General features: G+C 47.2%; 1 long non-coding RNA gene and 2 pseudogenes across 1 annotated transcript; 2 read left to right on the plus strand and 1 right to left on the minus strand.

Moving 5' to 3' along the window:
- Window positions 1-2,038: 2,038 nt before the first annotated feature.
- LOC136514595 (uncharacterized) lies at window positions 2,039-4,411 on the plus strand (annotated as a pseudogene).
- A 146-nt stretch (window positions 4,412-4,557) lies between these two features.
- On the minus strand, window positions 4,558-16,480 carry LOC136514611 (BTB/POZ domain-containing protein At2g13690-like; annotated as a pseudogene).
- On the plus strand, window positions 6,853-11,416 carry LOC136514627 (uncharacterized). Its single transcript, XR_010773780.1, has 4 exons — window positions 6,853-7,723; window positions 7,846-8,924; window positions 10,361-11,226; window positions 11,334-11,416. It is a non-coding gene; the product is annotated as an uncharacterized lncRNA (long non-coding RNA).
- Window positions 16,481-23,947: the final 7,467 nt, after the last annotated feature.

Here is a 23,947-nt window from a genome sequence, read left to right on the forward strand (position 1 = left end):
TGAGCTCGCGTGCTCCGCTAGTGCTGGATGCTAGTGGTGCTCACACGCCGCCACTCGCCGTCAGCTCTTACCCCGACGGCTAGAATTGACCGGCACAGGCGCTCCCCCTCTCCTATGTTGCAAATATATGTTTCAAGTGTTTTAGAGGTACGTTGCAGTTGTGTCATATGGATATTGCAAAACTAGATCGGGGATGTTGCATATGTTGCAAGTGTTTCAGAGATATGTTGCAAGAGTTTGTTCAAAATGTTTCATCTGTTCCAGACGTATATTGCCAATGTTTTTGATCTAGATGTTGCATATATTTAACACATATGTTGTAACAGTATGTTCCAAATATTTCATTTGTTCAGTCTTCCGTTGCAGGAAGTGTTTTCATGTTGCAAGTTACAAGTGTTTCATTTGGATGTTGTATATGTTTTCACACATATGTTGTAAGTGTTATGTTGCACTCAAATGTTTCATGTTGCACGTGTTTCGTGCTGTTCCGAGAGTCAGGAGGCACATGGGAGTGATGGTGGCATGGCACAGGCGCCGAGGAATTGGGTGCGGTGAGCCAACGGACGTGGCACGTGGCGTGCTGGGGCCCACAGTCGGGGACACAACGGAGCGGGGTGTGCCTATGGGGTGGGGCGAATGGATGGGAGCAGGTTGTGCGGATGGAGGCGGGTCAAAACGAGGTGGACAAGGTGAATTGTGAGCTAGTCGTACGGAGACGACGACGACGACGACACGATTCGCATGTAGACAGGACGAATTAGCGGATGAGAAGCAGGCTATGCACGTACGCACGAAAAACGGTCTTCCAATGAAATCTTATCCCGTCGGACGTCCGAACACCAGCACGCCCCACAAACAAAACCGCCTTCTATATATACCGGACGAGATGTGTTGCAGTAGCTTCGACTTACTACACAATATCTGGAGCAGTGTGAGTCGCTCGTGCGTTGGACTTGGATTTCAAAACGTACTACTTCGTCACATTATTCCATTTCCACCGCATATGCACAAGGGCTCCGTTCGCTTCGTTAAAAAAACAAGCTAAAATACTATTCCGACTGATTTGTTGTGAGAAAAAAACACTGTTCTGACTGAAAAAACAAGCTGAAAAGTACGGATTATAAAACAAATGAACAGAGCCAAGATAACGATGGCAAACACGTCCTCGTCACATGGCCCACCGGAGTTGGCAGCCAGCAGCGATGCGCTATGTTTGATGTTTTTTTTTTCGCTGGATAAGCCGGTTGATACTGTTTTGTCGTGAGAAAAAAATATTATACTATGATAAACAATTCAAATGAACAGGTAAAATCGACTCGTGATGCTTGTCAAATGGCTACTTCTTGTGGTCAATCGAATGTCCAGATATTTACGCCCTTTTTTAAAGATAGTGGAACATCCGGCTACACCCTCTAAGGAGAAGAAATAGAGTGTGGCATGATTTCAACATTAGTTCCTTCTTAATTGTCCAAAAAAAACATTAGTTCCTTCTTCTTTTGTGGCTCTGCCCCTCACACCACACGTGTGTCGGCATGTGAATGGAAATATTTTTTCTGAGTTCTAAACTAATGGACGTTTTGACATTTCTAGATACATAGTTATTACTCCTTTATTTTAAATTATAAGTTATTTTAATTTTCTTGTGGAGTCAACGCATCTCAAGTTTAACTAAATTTATATATAATAAAATTTACGATACCAAATAAGTATCATATTTTCATAATATACGTATTTGATGTCATAAATCTTTATAATTCTCTCTATAATTTTGATTAAACTCGAGATGATTTTACTCTTAAAAAAGCAAAATGACTTATAATTTAGAACAGAGGGAGTATTATATATCTACACATTACTTATATTTAGGTGCATAACAAAAATTATGAATATAGAAAAGTCAAAATATCTAATAATGTTATATATCGATGGAATTTCTTGTTCCCAGATTATCATGTCGACACATTGACACTGACACTCACGACACGCCGCGATTCGATCGCGAAAGCCGGTAAAAATCACCCCCCAAATCCGAGCATCTTCCCCGTCAGGCAACCATCCCTTATCCTCGTGGTCAGGCAACCAAATCCGAGCAGCTCCAGTCCAGTGGTCGGCAGTCCACGCCATGGCTTCCCGCGCCACTCTCCTGCCGCTCTTCCTCTTCCTCTTCCTCCTCGTGGCGCCCGCGCTCGCCACCTCCGGCACCATCGTCTTCACCACGCTGGGCCGGAGCCGCTACGCCTTCGACATCTTCGCGCTCCCGCTCGATCCGCTCTCCACCTCCCCATCCGCCGCCGCCTCCGCGGAGCTCCGCCTCACAGACGGCGCCTCCGTCAACTACAACGGCAACTTCGCGCCCTCCTCCTCCTCGGGGTCGTCGCCCTCCCTCCTCTTCGTCTCCGAGCGCAACGGCTCGCTCAACCTCTACTTCACCCCGGTCCCCACCTCCGCCTCCGCCTCCGCCGCCCGCCGCCGCGAGGCGCTGGAGGAAACGGACGACTCGCCGCCCCCGACGCTCACGCCGCTGCTCCCGTGGGACCCCATCGCGCTCAAGGACCGGCCCTCGCTGACCGCCGACGGCGCCCACCTGGTGTACGTCTCTACGGCGGAGGCCGCGGGGGCCCCGCGCCGGAGCTGGGCGGCCGTGTACTCCACGAGCCTAGCGTCCGGGGCCACGCGCCGCCTCACCCCGCGCGGCGTCGCTGACTTCAGCCCCGCCGTGTCGCCGTCCGGGGACTGGACCGCCGCCGCGTCGCCCGGCCCGCGCGGGTGGGACGGCGAGGTGGAGGACCTCCGCACCGACATCTACGTCTTCCGGACCTCCGACGGGTCGCGGCGGGCGCTGGCCGTCCTGGACGCCGGGTGGCCGACCTGGGCCGACGACAGCACCGTCTTCTTCCACCGCCGGGACGGCGACGGCTGGTACGGCGTGTACCGCGCCAAGCTCTCCTTCACGGACGACGACGGCGGCGCCTGGGGTGTCCGTGTCCGTCGCGTCCGTCGACCGGATCACCCCGCCGGGGTTCCACGCGTTCACCCCCGCCGCGTCGCCCGGCGCGCCGGGGCTCGTGGCCGTGGCCACCAGACGCCCGGGCTCCGACTACCGCCACGTCGAGGTCATCGACGTGTCCGGCGGCGGCGGCGCCAACGCCGCTTACTTCGAGGTGACCAGGCCCGTGGCGCCGCGCGCGCACCACTTCAACCCGTTCATCTCGCCGGGTGGCGAGCGCGTCGGGTACCACCGGTGCCGGGGCAGCGGGAACGGGGACTCGCCGCTGCTGCTGGAGAGCATCAAGAGCCCGTCGCCGGACACGTTCTCGCTCTTCAGGATCGATGGGTCGTTCCCCTCGTTCTCGCACGACGGCAAGAGGATCGCCTTCGTCGGTCTGCCGGGGCTGTTCGTGGTCAACTCCGACGGCTCTGGTGACCGCCGGCGGGTCTTCTCGGGCAACGCGTTCCCCACGACATGGGACTGGAAGAGGAAAGGGGTCATCTACACCAGCGTCGGGCCGGACTTCGCGAGCGAGAGCACCGAGGTGGACGTTGTCGCCGTGTCCCTTGGCGACGACGACGACCCCAACGTCTCGATCAAGAAACTCACCGTGGGAGGCGAGAACAACGCGTTCCCGTCCCCCTCGCCGGACGGCAAATGGGTGGTGTTCCGGTCCGGGAGGTCCGGGCACAAGAACCTCTACATCATGGACGCGGAGGACGGCGAGGCCGGTGGCATCCGGCGCCTCACCGAGGGTCCTTGGTCCGACACCATGTGCAACTGGTCACCCGACGGAGAGTGGATCGCGTTCGCCTCCGACCGGCACAACCCGGGCAGTGGCAGCTTCGCCATCTACATGGTGCACCCGAACGGCACCGGCCTGCGGAGGGTAGTGCACAGCGCCGACGGCGGCCGGACCAACCACCCCTGGTTCAGCCCGGACTCCAAGACGCTGGTGTTCACGTCGGACTACGCCGCCGTGTCCGCGGAGCCCATCTCCAACCCGCACCACTACCAGCCCTACGGCGAGATCTTCACCGTCAACATCGACGGGTCGGGCATCCGCCGGCTCACGCACAACTCCTTCGAGGACGGGACGCCGTCGTGGACGCCGTACTACCTGAAGCCGGAGGACGTCGGCGAGACGCTGCAGGCCTCCGGGACGTGCGCGTTCGAGGATTGCCACTGGCTCAACATTGCTGCCCAGCCAGATGGCCTCATGTGTGGCAAGCACGGCTAAGCTGTAGAATCTGTGATGGGACTCATGTATGTATATATAGCAGCGATCATCCAGTGCAGTGATGCCATCTTGTTTGCTTGCATACTAGTATTAGTACTGATATGATGAATAAGGTCATGTACAGTGATGCCAATGTTTAAGGCAAAAATTGACGAAACTCCACATGCTTATGACGATGCTTACAGGCCTGTTTTATGGCTCGTAGTGTTGTATTCTGTATTGGTTCATGTTAAAGTGCAAGTAGCATCTAGGGCACAGAATGCGAAGAACCAGCTGAATTTTATTAAGAAAAAACAAAATTGAATCTATTAGATATTGCACAACTCTAATTTTACAATGATGCACGCAGCACATATTTATGAATATGATATACCTCACAGTGAAGTAAAAAATCGCTCACCGACGCACCTCTACAGATGATCTAACAAATGACCTCCTCCACCATACCTGGAAAGCTCTGCTGAGATTTGGGCATTGTGTGCCTCTAGATGCGAAGCACTGAAACCATTCTACGAATAAGCTCTGCTGATGGTGAAGTGGAAGGGTGAGCAGGCCCTGCCCCAGGTTCTCCTCCAGGATTTTCACATGTAGCCCCTTGGAGCACCTCTGGAGCCAGCCGAAGTCCATAAGCATTGGCCTGAACCATCCATGGAACAATTGGCTCCTCGTGTCACTGGGGCACTGGATTCTTCCTTTCCCCAGAGCGATGAACACGCTCGCTGATATCCGGCTAAGCTCATATCTGAACATCGGTGATGCTTGCTCGTGCATTGTGATGAGTTCGTCTTGGTTAGCCCACATATCAACATATTCTTCTGCTATGTCATTGTTTAAAAGTATGTCAAAGAGCCACTTGAGATTCTCAATTTGCTTACTGACCCTTTCAATCATAGGCTTGCTCTCTGAAGTTTTCATAGCTTGGGTCACATCCTCGACTGGCTCTGAGTCTTCCATGAAAAGTTCCACCAGTGAACTCAAACAGGAACGACAGATTTGATAGAGGCCCCTTTTGTTTAGCCCTGACACTGTCCTTATGATAGACTAACCTTTTGCTTAGGAGACCGCTGACCAAAGATTGCATCTCTTTTCTTGCACCATTGTTGGTTCCACTAATGATAGATTCAATGAGCTGCACTGTCAAGTCCTCTGAGCCGCTCGTGCATTGTTGTTGTAATCTTGCCAGCACATCTTTACATACTGATTCATCAAAAGTACATCTAGCAAAAACATGTTTCAGCTTCTCTTCCTCATTCTCGTTCCATGGAACTGCTTCGATGTACTTCAAACATGATTCAATTCCTCTGTCAAACATAATAGAGGAGGAAACCTGTAATTCAGAAATCAACAGACACATATCAGATACAGTTCAGACTCTGTCAGGGAACAGAAAACAGAGAAGGAGGATTACAAATATAGAAATTGTATATGTGTAGCAATAAAAAAAAATATCAGGTTGTCCGTAATTGACATTTCAGTATCTCACTTTCACAATTGAAAATCAAAAAAATCATTCTGAGAGATTGTGTATAAACAGCGCACAGAGCTGATAGTATCAGTTAACGGACCGAACATGTGGCACCAAACAAAATTATTTTGTCCAAAGCAGAACTAAATAGGCAAAATAATCATTGCGGTGCACATAAATTAAGAGGCAATTGTCAATCATAAAATTCAGAAGAATGAACCTATGCTGTGAACATGAAAACCTGCTACTGCTAGTCTGCAACTATGTTACTTTCTTCGAGTTTTAATGGCTTCTTGTTGACATATATAATGTTACCTGATCTTCATACCGTTAACTATCCTAGCCCTACATACATAACAAATTTACTGATTCACAGTCACACTTGACACACGCAGTGCCGGCCCTAAGGGTAGGGCACGAGGTTCGATGGCCGAGGGCCCAAGCGGAGGAGGGGCCCAAGTCCAGGTATACAAACCCCCAGGTCTTAAGTCCATTAGGCATTAACAAACTAATGAGAAGAGAGACATAGAACTGCCCAGACGACCCAAAAAGACAACATTGGCATTTCTTTCCTAGTTTTCTTTCCCCACGGCCCTCGGGTAGAGAGGAGGCAAGGAATCATGCTGCACACAGCACACTCTGATCGTGAGTTCGCGACGTGCGTCTTACACACGCGGAGCTGGCGAGCCGTGCCGCCGCGAAGAGCTAGACTACCGGAGACACGAACACGGCGCACGAGGACGACCACCAGGCAGGGCTCCACGACGACGACATCTTGATTGATCAGTTATTCAGGCCTAAGGTATTTTTTTCTTTTTATTTTTAATCCAAATTAATTATTTGTATAGTATTCCAGACTTCTAGTATTTTGTATCTATATAGTCATATTTTTCTTCTAATTTAGGTGTTAGAATTTTAGAATATTACCTAAGAAACATTTGTCATGGGTGAGAAAAGAAAACGAATATATTGTTTTTTTAATCTACATTGTTCCTCGATAATTATCAGACATGTTAAATTAAAAATATGTTATTGAATTTGATTTCGTTTTGCAAGTAAAATTAGCATCTATATATTATAAGATTTTATACATAGTCAAGAGGGACCGTTGCGACGAGATCGCCAGAGGGCCCTTAAAATCCTAGGACCGGTACTGGACACACAGGACCATAGGTCCATAACACCAGATGCTTAGAGTGCAAAATGCACCCTGGAACGATTCATTTAAAAAAATATATATATATCAAGCTTATAAGCTTAAAAATGCATTACTGAACAGTGAATGTATTTTCCTGGTTGGGTTTCTTTCCTAACTGTTTGAGCCTAACTGTTCAATGGGAACGACTTGTGAACTCTTAAGCCAGAATCTTCTTTTGCCACTACGTCTAAGAAATATGAGGTTGACAATAAGGCCTAAGTAGATCAATGCCATGTCGCAGTAATGCAAAGGTTAGTATTCCCAAAATCTGTGTATGTGTGCCCTAAGCCCTGCTGAACTATTAAGTAAGTTACAAAAATTGCCAGCAATAAGATTATCTGAGGCGTTATAGCGCTCAAATAGAACCATAAGTACCTTCCCTCTAAAATGTCAGTTCAAATCCAGCATTAAAAATAAAAGGTACCTATTAAAAGGTGAGTGTAACTTGTGGACCGGTACCAATTACAGAATTACGTCGAAGTGTAGAAAAGTAATTTCATTCTCTCATGGCCAATCCAACACTGACACAAATTACCATGTTCCAATTGGGGATCAGATCCTGCAGCATGACAAGGTCAGCCTCGCCTGGCCAAAAAGACATGGTAGCCGCGAGGGCACAGAGCAAAGCGAGGCCAGTGTCCTGACTGGTTGACAAGTAAATCGCAAGTGGCAGAAACCTTGCCCGCATCACTACTGGTGCATGGACAGAAAGGGGCCACGGCAAACATGATATCGGATAGGGAATGGCAGAGGCCTCTGCAATGCAAAGGAGGGCTCGCGATCGACTCCATGCCATCCTTGATACCCTCCACCATGAGCCCCAACGTTTCGGTAAGATCTATGTTTGCGGCTACCTCCTCTTCCTCTCTCCCATGCTAATTTCCCCTTGTGATTCTGTTCGTGTTCTGTCCACCATGGACAGCCTTATCCATCCTCTGTCTACTCGAATACAGTGCAGCAGCAAGCTTCTTGGCCGATTAATCACAGCCAGCAGAGAATCAAGATGAAGTAGCGCTCAGGAGCGGTGACCAAACCTATAATTTAGCATTTGGGGCCATGCAAATAATTATTAAACCGTGTAGATTCAATACTTGGGACTTAATTCAATGGCCATGATTTCAGCAGACTCAGTAAGCATCAGGTTTGTGTTGATTCAGCGTTCCTGTGGCCTTTATGTAGACAGGGAACTTGAGATTTAAGAGCTGCGGGGACAGATAAGCAGTAGGGAAGGAAACCAACGGCATCAGGAAGAGAACTGCGGAAGGAGGGTGGCACAGGAGGAAACCGTTGGCTAGTGTTTGAGATGGATCACTGGAGCAGTTTGCCAGATGGAAACAAGAGTCAGTTACTCGAGAACAATACGTAATTTGCCTTTCCCCTCCTAGCAACAACGGTTACCAGAACCTAAATGGAGTGAAGCCTACCATAAACACGGCAGCTCCTCTTCTAGCAAATGCATACCATACATCATCATCACCAACTCAACAACGATTTTGACACGTCACATCGACAAATTAATTGCTCACTAAAACACAAGCTACTGTAACAACTGCATAACATACATCATCAACACGAACTCAATGATTTTGACAAGTCAAAACACCTGCAGAATGTACACTCGGATTTGGTTGCTGCGTTAGTCAAGTGCACCTACTGTTAGATTGATCTCCTGACCAATAAGCCCAACGGCCTATTGGACCTTGGTCTCGCGCCCTGATCGGGGGCGCCCAACCCTACATGGTTGGTGGGCCCCTGTCGCACTGCGCTATATAAAGAGGTGGGGGCTGGCGGCTCAAAGCACGAGGTTCGCCGTGAGCCGCAAACCCCACCAACAAACCCTAATTCCGATCTCGAAGAGGGCGCGCAGCCAGCGACGGGAAGCCGCCACCGTCATCACCGTCATCCCATCGTCACTGCACTGCATCACCGTCTCCACTGCGTCGCCTCTCTTCACCGACCGTCGCTGCCCGTGCGCAGCCCACATCGACGAACCTGATGGAGACTACTGGATCCTCCACCCCTGCGGTCTCAGGTTCGGTACCCTTCCCTTTCTCTCCCTGTCTCTCTGTATACCGTTCTACATGTCCTAGGATCTACCGTTTTACATGTTATACCGAATAGAACAGTCAAAGTCTAGATCTATGATCCTACAGTCCTAACAATGGTATCAGAGCAAGGTTTAGGTATAGATATGGCTAGGATTTTGATCTAGAACGGATAAATCGATAAGAAAAGGAAAAGATGAAGAGATCCAGTGCGGATCTAGAAAGTCGAAGGGGCTTCGGCCGACAAAGGGTTCGGTTGAACCCTAAAAAACTCGGTCCTTTCGGATCTGAGAAAAGCAGTGGGTTCGGATGAACCCTAACCCTAAACCTAATGAGGTTAAAGAAAAACCCGAAGGTGATTCGGGGAAAAGAAAAACAGTGTCGTGTCTAACCCTAACCCTAACCCTAATCGGGAAAATCGTTCAAAAAAATTCGATTCAAAGAAACCGAAAGGGGAAAAGAAGGGGAAAAGGGTGGCTCGGCTCACCTCGCCGTCGAGCACGCCGGCGCGCGCAGGGAAAAGAAAGGCCGGCTGAAAGGGGCACGGCTCGCCGGGATCCGGCCACAGGGGCGCCGCGGCCAGGCCGCTCGACGGCGGCGCGCTCACCCGCTGGGGAGCGCACACGCCGGCGAGGGGGCCGGCGACGGCGCCGGGACCTCGCTGCTTCACCGTGTCGCTCGGTGATGAACTGAGGAGAGAAGAGGAGAGCAGTGAGGCGAAGAGAGAGAGTGTGCGCGTGAAAATGAAGCTAGGGCTGAGGGAGGCGCGGTCGGCCGGGGTTTTTGATGCCCCGAGCTGCGCGCTCCACCGTCGATCGGAGATCAACGGCTAGGAGGGCTCGGGCCTCTTTTGGCCCAGGCGGGCGCTGCTGCTGGGCCGAGTGCGCTGGCGCGCAGCGCGCAGGTGAGCAGGCCGTGGGCCGCGCGTGTGCTGGCTGGGCCGAAATGGCCAAATAAATAGTAAAGTCACAGTTTTTGTTTTTCTTATTTTCCAGAAAACAGTTTGATCAATTTGAATTGATTTTTTATGATAATTTTCTGTACAAAATTTATCCAACAATATTTTTTGTTCAGTAAATAGTAAATTTGCTTCTGGAAAATAGGAAAAAGATTATTAAATGTTAAAGTTTCCGCTGCGTATTTAAAGATGTAATTTTCATTATTAAATTCGAACCAACGGGAGAATTTAATTTTGAAAATGGATATGATTTAAATTGATTATAATATTGTTGTTATTCTGACCAACGTTGATTAATGGCAATATTATAATGTTTTTGTTATACATTAATTCTATTTCTGCCCAACGGTGATATAGAATTAGTGTAGAAAATAATTGTATGTTTTAATTTTGACCAACGTTAAACTAAGTCATGCAATTATTGTTGTTATTTCTGTTCTCACCCTATTTGAATTGTGTTTTTAGGAGGATACAACTTAATGAGTTGTATCAAAGAGATCCCCACTCTAAAAGGTGATAACTATATTGAGTGGAAGAAAAAGATAGACCTGGCCTTTATCCTCGCTGAGGTGGACTGGGTTGTCACCACACCGTGTCCCAAAGAACCTGTGGCACCGGTGAGGGAGACAGATGAGACTGATGCTGCATGGCAGAACAGAGAGCGGGATTTTGCTCCTGTAAAGATGTCCTATGACCTTGAGCATAGGAAATGGGTCACTGCCAACAAGAAGTGTCTGGCAGTGATAAAGAACACGATTGAGCCTGCTATTGTGGGCTCAATTCCAGACTGTGACACGGTCACAGAGTACCTAGACAGAATAAAGAGTCAGTTCACTGGCTCTTCAAAGACATATGCAACCCAGCTGATCAAGCAGCTGGTTACAGAAAGGTACTCTGGCGACGGCAGTGGCATTAGAGAGCACATACTGAGAATGAGCAATCTGGCATCTAAGCTCAAACCAATGGATTTGGCACTCAAGATGAGTTTCTTATTCATTTGATTTTTGCTTCTTTGCTCAAAGAATTTGGCACATTTGTTGTTAATTACAACATACAGCCTGAAAAATGGGATTTGGAAAAGCTCATAGCCATATGTGTGCAGGAGGAGGAAAGAATAAAAGTTTCACAAGGTGGTTCTATCAACTACCTAAAAGATAAGAAAAAGAACTATAATAACAGCTCTTCCTCCAAGTCATCTGGAAAAGGTCCCATGCAACAGTCTCAGAACCAGCAATTCTCAGTGGCCAAAGACCAGTGTCTCAACTGCAAGAAGATGGGACATTATAAAAAGAATTGTCCTGATTTCTTAAAGATGATAATGAAGAATAAAGGTGAGAACATTATTACGTTCGTAAATGAATCCTTGTATGTAAAGTTTTCAAAATCTACTTGGTGGATTGATTCAGGTGCAACTATTCATGTTGCTATTTCATTACAGGGATTCCGTTCGATGAGAACTTTGCAAAGAAGCGAAAGTTTCATTAAAGTCGCAAATGGAGTACAAGCAGATGTTGAGGCCAGTTGGAGATCTTCCTCTAGAGCTTCCAGATGGCTTCATACTTTTTCTTAGAGATGTTCTTTATGTACCTTCTTTGCAAAGAAACCTTATCAGTGTATCAAAGTTGGACCATGATGGTTATGATTGCCATTTTGGAAATGGCAAATGTCAGATATTGTTTAATAATAAATGTGTTGGTCTTGTCCTTCCGACAAGACGAGCTTTATTTGTTATCACTTCGTGAAAATGTGAATTATGTATGTGATGTGAATGAAAATGTATCCTCATCGAACAATGGAAACAGAAAACGAAAGAGAGCTCACGACTGCAGTTGTCGAAATTATGGCACTGTCGTTTAGGCCATATTTCGAGGGGGAGAATAGAAAGACTAGTTAAGAATGATATTCTTCCTCCATTAGAGCTCTCAGAGTTAGAACAATGTAGAGATTGCATAAAAGGAAAAGTATGTAAAGAAAATTAAGAAAGATGCCAAACGAAGCGCAGGAATTCTACAGATTATTCATACAGACATATGTGGTCCTTTTCCTGTGAAAAGTGTGGATGGTTATGATTCATTCATAACATTCACAGACGATTACTCTCGGTTTGGCTATATTTATCCAATTAAAGAAAGAACAGAAGCGTTGGATAAATTTAAAATATTTAAATCAGAAGTTGAAAATCAGCATGATTTAAAGATTAAGATAGTCAGATCTAACCGTGGAGGAGAGTACTACGGTCGGCATACCCCATATGGACAAGTTCCTGGACCTTTTACAAGGTTCTTACAGGAGAATGGTATAGTCGCCCAGTATTCAACACCGGGACGAACCTCAGCAGAATGGAGTAGCTGAAAGGCGTAACCGTACCCTGATGGATATGGTGCGTAGTATGATAAGTTACTCCACTTTACCCACGAGTCTGTGGATGGAGAGTGTTAAAAACCGCCATTCATATTCTCAATAGAGTACCAAGTAAGTCGGTGCCCAAAACACCGTACTGAGTTGTGGACAGGAAGAGTACCCTCACTTAACCACTTGCGTGTGTGGGGAAGCCCTGCTGAGGCTAAAGTTTTTAACCCAAACATTGGGAAGCTAGATCCCAAAACAGTGAGTTGCCATTTCATTGGCTACCCAGAAAAATCAAAAGGTTTTCACTTTCTACTGTCCTAATAGACATACAAAGTTCGTGGAAACGAGACACGCTGTCTTCCTAGAGGATAAAATAATTAGGGGGAGCATGGTAGCTCGAGAAATTGACCTTGAAGAGAACGGGTATATGCACCCACTCCGATCATTCATGAGCCATTTTTCGAACTACCTGCTGTTGCTGACACCAACAGTACAAGACACTGTAGTGCCAGCATCTGTTGTTATCCCGCCTGTGGCAATAATGAATGATGATGAGGAACCTGTGGCTCAGGATCCTATAGAACCTATTGCCACACATGAGGAGGAGCAACAACAGCCTCAAACAGAAAATGTGCCAATTGAGGAGGCCCCTAGAAGGTCTCAAAGAGTTAGAAAATCAGCTATTCCTGCTGATTATGAAGTGTACAACACTGAAGAATTTCAAATGGAGGATGATCCCACCTCATTTGAAGAAGCCATGAAAAGATGATCATTCATCAAAGTGGCTTGAGGCCATGGAAGATGAGATGAGATCAATGAATGCAAATAAAGTTTAGGGATTTGGAGATAATTCCTAAAGGAGCCAAAATAGTAGGACTGTAAATGGGTCTACAAAACAAAACTTGAACTCTCAAGGGAATATAGAGAGATATAAAGCCCGACTTATGGCAAAAGGACTTTACACAAAGAGAAGGGATTGATTACAATGAGACATTTTCTCCAGTCTCATGTAAGGATTCCTTCAGAATCATAATGGCATTAGTGGCACATTACGATTTGGAATTACATCAGATGGATGTAAAGACGGCATTTCTCAACGGAGACTTAGAGCAAAATATTTACATGGCACAACCGAAAGGTTTTGTCATGGAAGGAAAAGAACGTTTGGGATGCCGTCTAAAGAAATCTATTTATGGATTAAAACAAGCTTCAAGACAGTGGTACTTGAAGTTTGATCAGACAATAAAGAATTTTGGGTTTAAAGATAATGTTGAGGACAATTGTGTCTACGCAAAGTTTAAGAATGGAAGTTTATCTTCCTTGTCCTGTATGTGGATGATATCTTACTTGCTAGTAGTGATGTCAGTTTACTACTGGAAACAAAGAAGTTTTTGTCCTCAAAGTTTGATATGAAAGATCTTGATGAAGCTTCGTTCGTTCTAGGGATCGAGATTCACCGAGATAGAAGTAAAGGGGTATTAGGACTGTCACAAAAGGACATACATAGAAAAAGTCTTAAAGAAATTCAGTATGCACAAATGTAGTCCTCTCACCTGCTCCTATAGTCAAGGGCGATAGATATGGAGATTTTCAATGCCCCAGGAACCAATATGAGATCGATCAAATGAAAGTGGTTCCATATGCTTCAGCTGTCGGAAGCTTGCAATATGCTCAAGTGTGTACGCGCCCTGACTTTGGCATTTGTTACCGGGTTACTTGGCAGATTCCTAGAGCAATCCTGGAATAGAACACTGGAAATTGATAAAGAAAGTCTTGCGTTATTTGCAAGGAACGAAAGGCCTCATGATGACGTATAGAAGATCTGATTCACTCCATATAGTGGGATATTCAGATTCTGATTATGCGGGAGATAATAGAAAATCCACGTCTGGATATGTGTTTACTCTCGCAGGGGGAGCTATTTCATGGAAAAGCTCAAAGCAAACCGTCACTACATCGTCCACAATGTATGCCGAGTTTGTAGCGTGTTATGAAGGCAACGGGGCAGGTGAACTGGCTGAAGAAGTTCATACCCGGTTTGAAGGTGGTTGACGACATCAATAGACCACTGAAATTATACTGCGATAATAATCCAGCAGTACAGTATGCTCACAACAATAGGTCAAGTGGTGCTGCCAAACACATTGACATAAAGTATTATGTTGTGAAGGATAAAGTCCGGGATCAAATGATAAGTCTTGAGCATATAAGTACCGAAAAGATGCTCGCGGATCCGCTTACAAAAGGCTTACCACCCAACGTGTTCAGAGAACATGTAGCCGGCATGGGATTTAAGGGAAAGCCTATCATTTCTGGACTATAAAGGGCCCAAAAGTTAAAGTAACTATTTCAGATCAGAGACGTGCATTGTAGCTGTTAAATCTATCGGCGATTGACCGTGACGATGAGACATGCTCTATGCATCATCTGTGAAGAAATGAGTAAGGATAAAAGGATTGAAGTTTAAGGTTTAAAGATAAAAGTAATAGTGAGATCAAGGGGGAGAATGTTAGATTGATCTCATGACCAATAAGCCCAACGGTCTATTGAGCCTTGGTCTCGCGCCCTGATCGGGGGCACCCAACCCTACATGGTTGGTGGGCTCCCCGTCGCACTGCGCTATATAAAGAGGTGGGGGCCGGCGGCTCAAAGCACGAGGTTCGCCGTGAGCCGCAAACCCCACCGACAAACCCTAATTCCGATCTCGAAGAGGGCGCGCAGCCAGCGACGGGAAGCCGCCACCGTCATCCCATCGTCACTGCACTGCATCACCGTCTCCACTGCGTCGCCTCTCTTCACCGACCGTCGCTGCCCGTGCGCAGCCCACATCGACGAACCTGATGGAGACTACTGGATCCTCCACCCCTGCGGTCTCAGGTTCGGTACTCTTCCCTTTCTCTCCCTGTCTCTCTGTAGACCGTTCTACATGTCCTAGGATCTACCGTTTTACATGTTATACCGAATAGAACAGTCAAAGTCTAGATCTATGATCCTGCAGTCTTAACACCTACACGTAACGATGGTGACCAGGCTAACTGAATAGGTGAACATGAACATCTAGGCGACAATTATACCTTGAATTCATCGCAACATGATCAGTTGATCAGTCAAATTAAGCTGTGTAATCATGCAATGTGACTGGTACAACCACTAGTACTACCTCCCTAGTCACTCACATCACAAACTTGTACCGTACTGTCGGCAGAAACAAACAGAAGGGAAAGGAAATGAAAGGGATGCATCTGTCTGACCTCGAGCACAGCAATTGCCCGTGACACACCGGCCCTGGCGAGCCACCGCATGGCGTCGGGCTCGAACATGAGCTCCACCGCCTCCTTGAACGCCTCCAAGTTGTCCACCCCATCCACCTCGACCCTCCTGCCCCCGCCGCCGCCCCCGCTCGCAGAGGCGTCGGGCACCATGCCGGCGAAGAACGCGCTGCTCCCGCACAGCACGGCGGAGTCGAGGTCCATGGCGACGCACCGGCCGTCCCTGCCCCTGAGGCACAGCCTCAGATCCAGCGCGTTCCTTTCCACTTCCCGCTCCCCGTCCTCCTCGTCCTCGTCCTCCCGCACCGCCACGAAAGGCGCGGACTGTTCCCTCGGCAGCGCGTCCGCCTCCGCGTCCGCGACGGCCGGCGACCCCTCGGAGTCGATCGGGGACACGCGGCCCGGCGAGAGGATCCTGCGCGGGTCAATGCGCCCCGCCAGCTTCGACGACGGCGAGCTGTGGTGCGACGACGGCGCCAGAGGGGACTTGGGCGGCGGCGGAGGAGGCGGGAGCTGCTTCGGGACGGCGGCGCCTACCGCGGACGACGCCGGGAGCGCGCGGCGGTGCTCGGGACTCTCCGGGACGCCCGCGAACGAGCAGCACCAGCCGCGCGGGCGCGCCGCGGCGCGGCGGATGGTGTGGTGCGTCGAGTCCGCCATGTGAGTGGTGGGGCGGGGCACCGGAGGGCGCTGAGGCAGGCGAGGATCTCTGGCGCTCCTCCTCTGCTGGGCTGGCGCTAGTAGGGGTTTGGCTCAGCATGGGGCGGAGGCGGCCGTGGCCATTGATGGGAGGGAGCAGGGAAAGGGTGGCTTCCACGAGCAGCTGAGCGAGAGTGCGAGCAGCGTAGCGAGGTGCACGGCGGGGCGGAGGGAAAAATAATTGCCGCGGCGTGAAGCGAGGCGGGCCCACGTGGCCCGCGCGGTGGGAGGGCAGGGCCCCACGTGTAAGTGAGTGCGTTCCTGCTGCAGAGGCATCGGATGCGGGATGCCCATTCAGGCCGGGTTTGGATACGAAAATTTTTAGCTTTGAGCTACTATAGCACTTTCGTTTGTATTTAGCAAAAAATATCTAATTATAGACTATTTAGGCTTAAAAGATTCATCTCGCTAATTACGAGCAAACTGTGCAATTAGTTATTCTTTTTAACTACATTTAATGTTCCATGCATGTGCCATAAGATTTGATGTGACGAAAAATCTTGAAAAATTTTAGATTTTGGGTGCGATGTAAACAGGGCCTCAGCTAGACAGCCGTGGGGGGATCCTGATCCTCTGCGGCCACCGACTGGACCAGTGCGTGTGCCTGCATTGTCTCATCTTGTTTCGAGGAAGTGCAGTATAAACCTGGGTTAGTTAGAAATTTATTTGGAATCCAAATTTGGCACAAATTCAAATCTTCGGAACAGGTGCGGGATGGATTATATATACAAATAAATAAAAGACTTCCTGTTCGTTTGGACTTGTTTGGCTAATAAGGCATGACTGAAAGTAATGTTGACTGATTTGATGTGTGAGAAAAATATTGTTCGTTGACTGAAAAAGTACGGCTTATAAGCTAAATAAACCCAAGCGAACAGAACGTTTAAAAGCAGAAAAACAAGAATAGTTTATCCTAGAGTCTGCCGAAAACAAAAGAGCAGGAGTAGTTTACTTCACCCAGCGAATTGAATGGGCCGCGTTTGTCGGCGGGCCTCAAATGCATTAGCACTACGCATACTCCTACGTGCGTGCAGGTCACACGCGAGGGACGAGACGAGAGCAGATCGCAGTACCATCCCTGGTCCCTGGTTAAAGCTGGAAATGGATTAACATCCACGCCCGATGGAGCTGATCCAAATAAAACCCAACCCTGCGGAGGCATTTATCCAGTCCAATCCACTAAAACTTCCTATGTATCCAATCCAATCCAATCCACTGCCTGTTTATCCAAATCCAGTCCAACATCCAGTAAACTAGCATCTATCAGAATGGTCACGCTGCACGCACGCACGAGAAGACGCGGAGAAGAAGGGAAGCCGCCCACGGCCATGCGCCCATGCGGAAGAAGGAACCCATGTGGTTCGTGCGCGGCGAGGAGCAGCAGCTCCTGCAGCCAGACGAGCTGATGCCTGATGCCGTAGTGAGGAGCAGACACTCAGATCAACACGCCCAATCTCGGCGTCGCTTTCAACATCTACATGCATGGCGCTGCCGTGAGGGCAGGGGCAGCCGACAGGTGCTGATGCCTGCGGCCTCAACATCAACGGAAGCGGCGGCGTGTCATCGGCCGCGTTCAACGATGGCGGGGCCAGTGTGGGCGGCCTCAGCATCAACGGAAGCGGCAGCACGCCGTCGGCTACGGCGTCCAATGGTGGCCGGGAGCCAGGGACTCGACGCGGCGGCAGCGACGTTCGAGCGAGCTGGAGATATCGCCACCGCCGCGCGCTGTGAAGGCGCTGCCAGGGAGAGGCACCGGAGGAGACGGGAGAGGTCCAGTGGATTTTGGATATATACAAGTTGGCACCGGCAACGGCGTGGTGTACAGTGCTGCTAGGAGACAACCACAAAGCGATTTCCAAACTAGCTAACCCATGCATCAAAGTAAAAAAACTACTCTTACAGTTACAGTGAACAAGTAGGAACGAGAGCGAAGCATGGAGTATTAGAGCCTCTTGTTCACTGTTCAGATACATGGGCTCAATGAAGCATGGAGTATTAGAGCCTCTGGCAGGTGACAGCGCTGACCCTGCAATGCTTAGCGCTGCATCACATCACATGATTTCTTTATCCTAATCTAATCAGATAGTAGTACTATGTACCAGGAAAACTACTAAAAAAATTAACACCTGCGAGAGTGAACAAGAACAACAGAGCGCGCGAGACGACGATCGACGAGCAAAAAATAAAAACTTTGGCTTCGCCCGGGTTCGAACCGGAGACCTAGACTGACGTGATGACCAACTACACCACGAAACCTTGCGTAATACCTGACTCACGTATGTTATTTAAATCATCTAGAAATATTATTATTATTATTATTATTATTTAAAAAATCATGCACGCATTAGCCGGCAAAACGCCGTTCCCGCACCCCCGCCCTCCTCCTGTTCCTCCACATCCGAGACCCCGTCACGCGACGCGAGGACGCCCAGAAACAGCGCCGTTCGTCGGTCCGCACGGCTGCCCGTCGCCGTCGGCGTGGTTCGCACGCGGCACGGCAGGCGTCGCCAGCCCTGGGCCGGGCTCTGCCCCGCTCGAAACGGCCCTTGCCTCGCTTCCGGTTACAGAAGCTTCTCGAAACCGAATCTTGGTGCACGCTTTCTGTCTGCAGCTCCCTCTTGCGAGCCTGCGTCTTGGACCCACTCGCGACGCACTGCCATCGAGCCGCGCCGTTCCGCCGGGCAAACATACAGCCGCTGCCGTTGCATCCTCATAGTCACACACGAGGTACTGTAGCACCGTCCCTATGCCTCCAGTTTCAGTCTCTCGTCCCCCTCAGCGCAGTTGAGTTTTTCTTCTCTACTCGAGGCGGCAGACGCGTGCAGGCTGCAGCCACCCAGCGGCCAAGCAGGGGCCGCTGCTGTACCTCCACAGTCCACACCAACCGGCAGCCAGGGACGGCGGCTGCGTGCCTCCAGTCAGTTCGCAGCGCCTCTTGCCCCAACCTCAGGTATCCTATCTCTGGATCCCCTTCAGTTTCCGATCTCCCGGTCTCCAGTAAATCTCCTCTTTACAGAAAAATGATCGGTGTTTAGTTGGGAGAGATGGCAGAGCATGCCGTGGTGAGTCCCTGAATGGATGCTTGCTTGCACTAACATGTTCATGTTGGGCACAATATTGGGCACCTTGGGCTTTGACACCTGGAGTTGGTTCATTCTTCAGGTCTCTTGTCTTTCAGCGTAAAATGACTGCATTATATTTTATTTTATTTCGTTATTATTATCATAGCTGCATCGATACGAAGCTCATTGTTGATGATAATATATTAGATTTAGACTATTTGTACATTCATTTATATTAGACAGTCGATTTGTTCATATGTTATACTCTTTTCATCAAATTTATCGGCTCGCACTTTATACTGATTATGTTCTATTTAGCCGATCTCATATCGCTTCTCTGCTGATTATTAACTCTGTAATCGATTGATAACATCAATCGACCATTTGATCATATATGATGAAATTTTAAGGAAAGATCTTCTGATTTTTGTATTTGAGTGTATTATACTTGTTTTTGTTTAGATTAATCAGTCACCATGAATCTGCTAGGATCCATGAGTATCAATTATTTTGATTGATATTATTATCATTTAATATTAGCCGATAATTCTTAATTTAAAGATCTTCATTTAATGGATGCACCGGATATCGACTATTTAGTCGATAGCCTTATTGAATCGGCTATTTAGCCGTACATTTAAAACTGTCTAGAGCAACACCGACATGTTCTACCTTAAATTACTGATAAGATTTTCTCTCCTTGTCAATTGTAGGTCAAATTGACTGGCACGCCATTGAGTTTTCAAAATCAGCTGGCGGCGCTGGCTTGCTCGCCAGGTGTGCCAACGGCCGGGCGTGAGTTCAAACCCTGGGTTCGACACTCGCGTGCCTCACGGGGTTTTCCCCCTTTGATAAATTTGTAAGTCCTGTGTATCTGTAGCCTCATGCGTGGATGTGCCACAATGGTCAGGGTGACATGCCCATCACGTGCGAAGCCACACTAATAGAGAACAGACCTTTGATTCTCGGCCAAAATGGGCTCTAGTCCCGATATTTTTTGTGCCCGGGACTAGAGATATCTTTAGTCCCGGTTGGTGGCTCCAACTGGGACTAAAGGTCTCTCCCAACGGCTACTGCGCCAAGCAGAGGTGGCAGGGACCTTTAGTCCCGGTTGGAGCCACCAACCGGGACTAAAGGTAGACTTTTACTCCCAGTTAGTGGCTTCAACCGGGACTAAAGGTCTCTGCCACCTCTGTCTGGCGCAGGAGCCGTTGGGAGGGACCTTTAATCCTGGTTAGAGCCACCAACCAGGACTAAAGGTCCCCCTTTATATATCGGTCGTCTCCTTCTTCCTCCCCGAGCCCGAGCTCAGCACATTTTGAAGCTAACTGCACTAGTGTTATTGCTTCCTCCCTCCATTGTTCCTCCATCCATTCTTCGATTTCTCCATCGATTTCTTCGATTCCTCCGTCGATTCTTTAGTTGTAAAGGTTACCAATCTCATACTCTCATTTTTTACCATTGTCTTATCTCATTTTGTTCACTATATATATATGTGGTTCTTTATTGTGGTTTTTTTTTTCATTTGTAAGCAATTTGAGCTCAAAATCACTTCAAGCTTGCATATTTACATGAAGGTTAAAGTAGCTATTAAAAACTAGTATTCACCGTTCATTTGTAGCATGCATAGCACACTTCATTGTTTAGAGATATAGAGAATTTTAGAGTTTTTTAATTTTATTTGCTTATAAAATGAGAAATTTATAGTGTATTAAAAAATAAGTATAGGGACTAGTGCCTCCGACTGGTATGACAGATGCAATGCAAGGCCGTGCAATAGAAAGCAAATCCGTTCTCTTTTGACGATACGCCCGAACAGCCGGGCCTAACAGATTTGGTGGTTGAACAGGCCCGTCGGCCGTCGCCGTGCGACTGTACGACAAAGAACGGCATCGATCGACCATAGTATTTTATTGTCCGGAGTCCGGTCCGGGGTGCAATGCAACGCAATGACAATTGACAATGCGTTACTAGGTCAAAATATGGTCATTTCTATGGACTCCGCGACTAAACATTTTATTTTAACTTTTTATGAAATGAAAAACTTAGAAAATAGTTAGAAAATTATATAAAAATACGTACTAGTTAAACTTGCGGACCGTGTTCAGCTCGGCGAGCATGTTCTCTGCCAAGCGGTAACGGACATCAAGGAGGAGCTTTGATTCTACGAGGGAGAGTGGCAATGGTCGTGGAAGACCGTGTTCCCTTCCTCGTAGAATCGGAGCTCTTCCTTGACCGAGTACGGTGCCATCCGGTGGAGAAATGCTCGCCGAGATGATCACGTAAGCAAGGTCAACTAGTACGGATGGTTATTTATTAAAACATGTTTTTGAGCTATAAATCCTGCTGGCCGTCTTCTTCCTCTCCGAGCCCGCCAGAGAGCTTAAGTTCAAATTTAAGCAGTGTTCTTGCTCTTTCTCCATCCATTCTTCGATTCCTTCACCGATTTCTTCGATTCCTCTGTCGATTCTTCGGTTCTAAAGGTTACCAACTTCATACTCTCATATTTCATCATTGTCTTATCCCATTTTGTTCACTATATATATATATATGGTTCTTTATTGTGGTTTTTTTCATTTATAAGCAATTTGAGCTCAAAAATCACTTCAAGCTTGCATATTTACATGAAGGAAGGTTAAAGTAGCTAGTTGAACTAGCGGACCGTGTTCATTTCGACGAGCATGTTCTCTGCCGAGCGGTAACGGACGTCAAGGAAGAGCTTTGATTCTACGAGGGAGAGCGGCAACGGTCGTGGAAGACCGTGTTCCCTTCCTCATAGAATCAGAGCTCTTCCGTGGCCAAGTACGGTGCCGTCCTAAATCGGAGCAAATTTTTTATTAGGCAGTGTTTGGAAAACCTTTATTGAGAAGCAACACATGAGAAAATGCAAAGCGCCACTGAATGTAATCCCTTTGAAAGTAAGTCCCCTAAATCGCATCATCTTTATTAATTAAACATATAGCTTTCACCGGATCACCAGATTGGATAATAAATCTTTTTCTCGTAAAGTGGTGTCTGAGGCAGGAACAGGGGAACAATTACTGTGGTTATTATGTTTGCAAGTTTATCAAGGTGGTCTCCCAAAGAACTCCTACAGAGAGACTCAAAGTACGTTAAAAATACACTATATATTCATTTAATTATTATTATTGATTGTGTTACTATGTCTTTATATATATATATATATATATATATATACATATATTAAGTTATTTTCCTTTAATTCAAACCTGTAGGCTCGATGGTTGGAGGAAAAGATCATACGGCAAGACCAAATCAAAGCAATTCAAGAGTCTATAGCCGGATTTTTTAATGAGCAGGTTATCGATTCCAAGGGCGAGTTCTACTTCGACCCAACACTGCCATGGAAGCCAAGCTAGAGGATGAGAGGAAACTTGTTATATCACAACAACTATAATACAATCTTTTGTAATATATGCACATGAAATAATATAATTACACATATGCATGCATGCATGTAAATATATATATGATGCATGCATGCATATATATATATATATATATATATATATATATATATATATATATATATATATATATATATATATATATATATATATATATATATTTCTATGCTTGAATTGTGTGATTTAATACGTTTATTGTGCTTGAACCAAAACATACTATACGCACGTATAAATGTATAATTAGCAGCGTACAATACGACTTCGAAAACCTATTTTGAAAAGAAAACAAAAAAATGAAAAGAAAAGAAAAAAGAAAAAAAACCTTTAGTCCCGGTTCGTATTACCAACCGGGACTAAAGGGTGCCGGCCATCGTGGCATGTCAGGAGGCACCTTTAGTCCCGGTTGATGTTACCCACCGGGACTAAAGGTCCCCCTTTAGTCTCGGTTCCTGACCCGGGACTAAAGGACCCCCCTTTAGTCCCGGATGCTTGCTCCCGGGTGGAAAACCGAGACTAGAGGGGGTTCCCCACCGGGAGTAAAGCTCTGTTCTCTACCAGTGCTAGGATGACTTCTCTCAGCCACGTGCAGTTTCTTTATGTAGGTGTAGATGTAGCGTACACACTAGACTGTGTGTGTGAATTTATGTGCATGTGGTGGTATGTACGTTCAGATACTACAACTTGTACTCGAAGATTTGAGGGGGGGACATGTAGGCTTGTTGTCGACAACACAGTTGAATAAGATAGATAGTCGCATTACAGCTAGCTGCAAACATCGTTCATGAATTAACAAGCATCAGGCAAAACTTAACATGTCTTGGAACATAGTTCTATATCATTGCAGATAAACTAGACATAGCAAAACTCCAAGCACATTCAGAGGATTTATGCGGACTTAGATTATCTTTTGTAGTCTCTGTCATCAGATTAGTTGGTTTGTGTACTTCACAGTTACAATCTTAGATTATCTTTTATAGTGCTATACTAAATCAAGTTGTCAGCGGACGTAACAATATGAAACATTACATGATATGTTTACTTCTTAGTCATGTGCTTGGGAGACATGGCTACTCACCCTGATAAAAACTATGTATAGATTCAATCCCATTGGGAATTCTGGAAAGATGGACAGAAATATTTTCATCCTATAACTGGCCTGACGTATGTACCTGATTATGTATGTAACCTAAAAAATAGGATGTCAGTGTTTGAGAGCGAGAAATTTTTCTATACCATTACAGTCTG

Source organism: Miscanthus floridulus, chromosome 2, assembly GCF_019320115.1.
Source record: "Miscanthus floridulus cultivar M001 chromosome 2, ASM1932011v1, whole genome shotgun sequence".
Classification (NCBI taxonomy): domain Eukaryota; kingdom Viridiplantae; phylum Streptophyta; class Magnoliopsida; order Poales; family Poaceae; genus Miscanthus; species Miscanthus floridulus.